The following is a 6,297-nucleotide window of genomic DNA, read 5'->3' as shown; positions in this document are numbered from 1 at the left end:
GGTATCAGTGGGATTTTGGGTGCCAAACCCACTCTTAACCTTCTCACGTCTTGATGCCACGCCTTAACTACATATATTCCAACACAGCATCCCCTCAATCTATCCTCCTTTGACAGGGTTAGGGGTGGATTGATTTTGTAATCCATTTTAATTGGAGATGCTTCCCCTCCTCATGCTTGGCTTGACTCGCATGCCTGTGCTTTCCGTCTCCTATTTTTTAACTTTTGGCATTGACTGGGAGACAATAGGTTAAACAGATGCTAAATCTGGTGGAGTTAAAGTCCTATCAATCAAACCGGTGGAGCTATGCAACACAGTGGGTCTGCGGCCAGAATTAAATTCTACACATTGTGTTTTGAAGTGCACAACAAGTAAACAGTACAGGAGTTGGGATTCCTGCTAATTATTTTAAAGGGACAATCTGGGATTCAAACAACAACTACGGTCATGTTCTCACATGAAAGTCCAAATCATGACACAGAGCCACAAGTGGATGAGATTGCAACATTGTTGCATAAATTATTTCTCTGATTTGCGTTCTCACAGCCCTTTATGTAAACGAAGTAACAAGCAATCAAAGCACGCAATTGAAGCAACAGACGTGGTAGTTGATTGGTCAGAAAATTTGAAAATTGCCCGTTCGTCCCGCTCTTATCCAGATGAACACGCATGTGCTGTTCCTATGGACAGCCTCGATGCGTCGTTTCTAATCGGAGCGAAACCACCCTTTTCAAGCGGAGCATGCGTCGGTTGTTTGCTCCGATTCCAAGTGAAGCAAATGTTCTAGTGAGAACACACCCTAAGTGGTCACCCCACCCCATGTTTTGGTAAACAGCTGAGGAATTGTTTGGGGGAGTCAAATCCCTTAAGTGAAACATATTGTTTCCTCTCCTTCAGGTAACTGGCAAACCATAGAAGTGGGATATCCGAAACATTAATTGATTTTAGTTTTAATAAGAGTGTCTTTTCAGTCTCTTTTTTTGTCTTTTCAGTAAAAGAACCGACATGACGATTTAAGAGGCAGGAATACGCATGATACTCTACACGTCTCGTCCTCTCAGGAGTTGGTTATGCTCTCCTGGCATTCCGAAGTCCCGAAGGTAATTAGTTTGTAACAGATCAGTTTGTTGGCTCATAATAGCCGTGTAGCTTTGTTTCACCGCTTTGTTTGTGCAGGTGATTTGAACCGTTGTGGTTGCTGCTTTCTGCCCACAGTAGGATGTATACGGCGTATAGCTGATTTGCCATTGTAAATAGTGGGAAGCGATGTTTTTTTTTATTAACGTCTGTATTTCACAACAGATCTAGCCTGACCTAGGCAGTGCCAGTGAGAGGGCTAGCCGATGTCTGCTTTGAACTGAGGTAAAGGATTTTGTTGCCTGTAGAATAGTAGGACATTAATTAATTAGGGTTAGGGTTTTCTGGTAGCTGTGTTTTGCTCAGAGTAGATTTTAGCCTAATGGAAACTAATTGTATTTTGGTATATTATATGTGTTGATCTACCTTGCTATTTGTGCTCTCTTTTACTGTGAACCAACCGGTGATTTAGCCTACTCTTCTCATTTGATCTATTTCTGTTCTTTGGTTTTGAGTGGGGGGTGCCGGCGTGGAGAGGTAAGTCTGGTTTCCTGGGCCTAGTCGCCTTACACTGCATGTGGTGTGTGTAAAGTGTAACACCTTAGATAACTGTTTGCCGTGTGCTTGCTGTGGGCTTGCTGTGGGCTTGCTGTGTGTTTGCTGTGTGTGTGTACATTCACAGATTCATGGTGTGCCTGTCCTGGGACTGCTGTGGTGGTAACATCCCCCTCTACAGCCAGTTGCCCTACCCTCGTATCACTACGGCAAGTATAGCCAACACATTTTGTATAGCGAGTAAATATTTTAAAGCTTAAGCCTTGGAAATAAAATATTCTTATTTAACCGTAACTCCTTCTTTAGGCTCTCTTATTTTGCGGCATCTATTTTAGTCATTTAATAAAGTCTTGGCTCAGTCTTAACAGACTGATTTCATGTCTCTGCTCCCTCATTAATGAACCCGAGGGCTTAGTTTAGTCCTGAGGACCGCCCCTCGTGTAACAAAAAGTTGGCTGCAGTATATTCATCAATTGATTAGCCGCAGCGATTTGGGCTTTGAGTTCTTTATGCCACAAATAAGCAATGCACTCCACTGCCACGGTCTCCCCTATGGGGAGAGGAAGCTGATACTCTGCACTGTTGACCCAAGGAAAGTGGAGTTGTATGTCCAGATGGTGCAGCGATCCACAGAAGCAGAACACCCAGCTTTCTTCATGCAAGGCGAAAGGTTAACATCAGACCAACATCAGAAAAAACTGAACCTTCTCCTTTGCTGCCAGAGGTTTTTGCAGCCTATGAGGAGGATTTTGGACGGACAGATGCAGTGCAACATCTGATCCCTACTGATACATACAGTGTCCCCAAGCTGAGAGGTATTGACCTATCTCACCTTCACTCTTTGCAGAGAGAACTGAGAACGCTGCTCCAATGTATGAGGGTGGTGAAAGAGAGTTCAAGCCCATGGGAGGTCACCATAGTTCTGGTAAAAAATTCAAAAACTGAATGCTCTCACTTATAAGAATGCCTTTTCATTGTCCAGGAACGAGGAGTCACTTGGGGATTCTATCCTGGATCTCGCCAGTGGCACCAAGTCGCCAAGTTAACCCCAAGGACTGAGAGGAAACCGCCTTGGCCACGTCTTTGGGGTTGTATGAGTTCAACCGGATGCCTTTTGCAATGCCCCAGCGACCTTCTAGCACTTGATGCAGTGGTGCCTTGGGGGTCTGGTCGACAACACACTCCTCATCTACCTCAATGATGTCATTGTTTTCTTGCCTGATTTTGACAGTCAACGTGGAAGCATGGCCTCAAGCTTCAACCTAGCAAATGCAAGCTCTTTCAGTCCAAGGTCAGCTACTGACTCAGAGAAGACTGTGGGAGTAAGAGTGTATGCCAGTGAACACGGCCCAGCAAGTACAACCCTGTGACATAGTATACTTGATTCACTTACTTTAGATGAATGTACTTATTGTGAGTTGCTTTGCATTAGAGCATCTCCTAAATGACAAATATAAACATTTAATACAATACAATTCAGGAAACTTGAAATGCACTTCAATTGAATGTTATCAACATTATAGTTTTTAAAAGGCAATAGAAGTAAATTGCGACCAGGCTTTTGTATCGACCCACGTCGTTCTTTTATGCATTATGCTGTCGTAATAATGCCATCATTGGGAATTCTTGTCTTATGTGATGTACATGTTTAGGCTGAGTTTCTGTTATTTCTGCAAGACCACATGAGTGCTTTTGCAAACTCATTAACACAATTCACCAGGGAGAGACTTTTTCCTCAATTGTGCTGGATGCTGGATTTGTGCAACTTAGCAATGTAAATAGTTTTGGCGATGGCCCTGTTGTCCTGAGAATATCATGGTGTCCCAGGGTCATCATCCAGATGGCAGGCAAACCCCTCTAGTGCCACCAGTTCTTCTAGACTTGTTGTGCTTAAAAAAACAACAACCAAGCAGTCATAAATACAAAAAACAGCAATAAATAAAAACATCTAAAAGCAAATATTATATTGGTATTGAAAACAGAAACAGAAACTTCTGATGTGTTCTCTTTCAAGCTGCTTTCAGCTATTCAATTATTTTCTTCATGGCTTCACTCAAGGATGAGGGAAGCATTTCACTATTTTGGAGTATGTATTTGATCATGTTTGCAAAAGACCTCATCATAAGAATGGCACTACCTTTCCCAGGGGACCACTTATCCGATAACCATTGCAGAAAACTGACCTAAAATCATCAATAAACTCCCCAAAAACACACTGGACTCGAACGACTATAGAAGCAATTGCCTCCAGTAAGCCTCTGAACCCCCTATATAGCGATCAAAAATAATAATTGCCAAGAAATTGTATAGTCTTTTCCCTCCCTATGTGTTTAATTTGCTGAGTGTTGTATTAATTCAATAAATCGCCCGCCCCCCTCTCCTCCCCTCCCTTCCCCTCTTCCCTCTCTCTCGCTTTCTGCTGACTCAGTATGGCTCTCTCTGTCATTTTTCAACTCATTCTCTCTCTCTCCCACCTGCTTTCTCAGTGGTGTTTCACCCATGGTGACCTGATGTTTAGGAGATTTAGGACCGCTCTGACTGACTCTGAACCTGTGCCAGTGCTGTTCCAATAAGCTGCCTTATCCCCCACCGTTCCAGTCTTTCTGAGAGTTCCATTCCACTATAGCTCCCCTGCCCACTAAATAATCCTGATTGTAAAACATGCCATCATATCAATGACGCCATTGCTTAGATACATTAAATATGGGGAAGAAAACTAGAACAGATTGTTTCCATTTGGTTAGGAAGTTCAATCAATATTCTTTAGAATACTTTAGAATATGCAAAAATATTAAAAACAGATTTTCACCTGTGAGATGATCTGATGCTGACCATCAATTGCCAATGTTAAGAAAAACCATAATTTTAAAACCATGTGCAATCATGTAGCAATGTTAGATGATAAGCATCAAATGATATAAGTCAACGTTGAAAAATAACCATCACCTAACATCTAATATACTGTTATTTCCAACTAAAAACAAGATAAACTATTGCTCTGTGTCAACTGTTGTGGGAAGCTTAGCTGTGTAGAGAAGATGGTGCTACTTGTATCCAGGATCATCTATATGGCCTTTGTTATATGTTGGGTTCTAATAAAGTGTGTGTGTGTGTGTGTGTGTGTTGTGGCATCCCTCTCACTGAGACCGGGGAAAAGTGCACAAATGAGCCAGAGACGACACAAAACAGGAGGAACAGTTAGCCACTCTAGGTGTATTTTATTAACTAAAAAAGAACAAGGGCAATAAGGCCAGCTTAACCTGTTCTTATCGGTCCTATTTTTCAGGTTTTCTGCTCGAAATGACATGCCCACAGTGAAGCTGCCTCAGGAAGGCCTCCAAGATCTCCAGAGACCCATCCCACCCTGGGTACGAACACTTTGCTCGGCTGCCCTCGAACAGGCGGTTCAGGACCATGTTCGCAAGGACAAACAGACTGAAGCTCAGCTTCTACCCCAGGGCCATTCAGGCCCTGAACACAGCAAAGACCTAGGTTCTAGGCCCTGGACAATCTAGACAATTTGATGGCAGCTACTAGATTTAAATCAAGTGCAACACTGAAACACAACTGTGAACATTTCAAACCTGCAAACTGCGACACTTTAAATGAATGTGCAATAACACTATGTGCAATATGACAACCCTCGGGTACATAAGGTTCAGAGATTGGAAATGTTAGAATAGGTATAGCATAGCATAGAGTACAGCACAGTGTTTTATTTGTATAGTATAGTATAGTGGATAGTGTACATAGCCTTTATTTATGTAAACCAGCTCTTTTCCCTTCTTGTTTTTTTTTCCTAGCACCAGGGGAGCCCCCCCTCCCAAATTTCGTTGTTTGGTACCTGTACTATATCAATGACAATAAAGACCATTCATTCATTCATTCATTCATTCAATATAGAATATCTCCACAATCACAAGGGCCTTCATAATGATCTTGGTATCAGAATCAAAATATATGTTACTGTGTCAGAGTAAATAGAGCTAGAACATTGTGAAAAATCTAAAATTCACTCTCCGCCTAAAAAAACAACACATCAGGTTGGCGTCTAGCCCGGGGTGGTCAATGGCTTCTGTTTGACCCCGTCTCTGCTGGGTCTCTCTCTCTTGTGCTGCCGGGGGTCTCTCCCACCGTCACTGGACCTCGGTCTGGCAGCAGAACAGAACAATTAATAACATTAAACATAGATACAGTGCCGTAGTCCGGCTCTCACCCCAACATGTGTGCTCCTGTCTCGGCCGCTCTCCTGTCTGTTGGTTCCTGCCTTCTTTATGTGCCTCCTGTGAGAGCACCTCTGCTAATCTCCTCTGCCCAGGGGCTGGAATGGGCGCTGTCCATGGTGCTGATTTTACCTGCAGCTACTCGGCCCTGAGGCCAGAATTGGCGCTGTCCATGGTGCTGAGTCTCACCATAGGTCGCAGTCAAAAGAGGGATGCCACAGTGTGTGTGTGTACACTTGTCTGTATTTGTGTGCATAGGTATATATGTTTGTTAAAGAAGACTGGGACAACTATTATTTCTCAAGGTACACTAAACGATATGACAAAACCACTAAATAGCAGGAGCAACTACTGGCAGAGAGCCAGTTCACTCCCCAGGTGAAGGGCTGGTAGAGACATTAGCAACCCAACTTGCAATCTCAAGGTTGCTGGTTCAAATCAT

The sequence above is a fragment of the Nansenia antarctica genome (genome assembly GCF_963989245.1).
Source record: "Nansenia antarctica genome assembly, chromosome: 12".
NCBI lineage: Eukaryota > Metazoa > Chordata > Actinopteri > Argentiniformes > Microstomatidae > Nansenia > Nansenia antarctica.
This window is presented reverse-complemented; position numbering follows the sequence as displayed.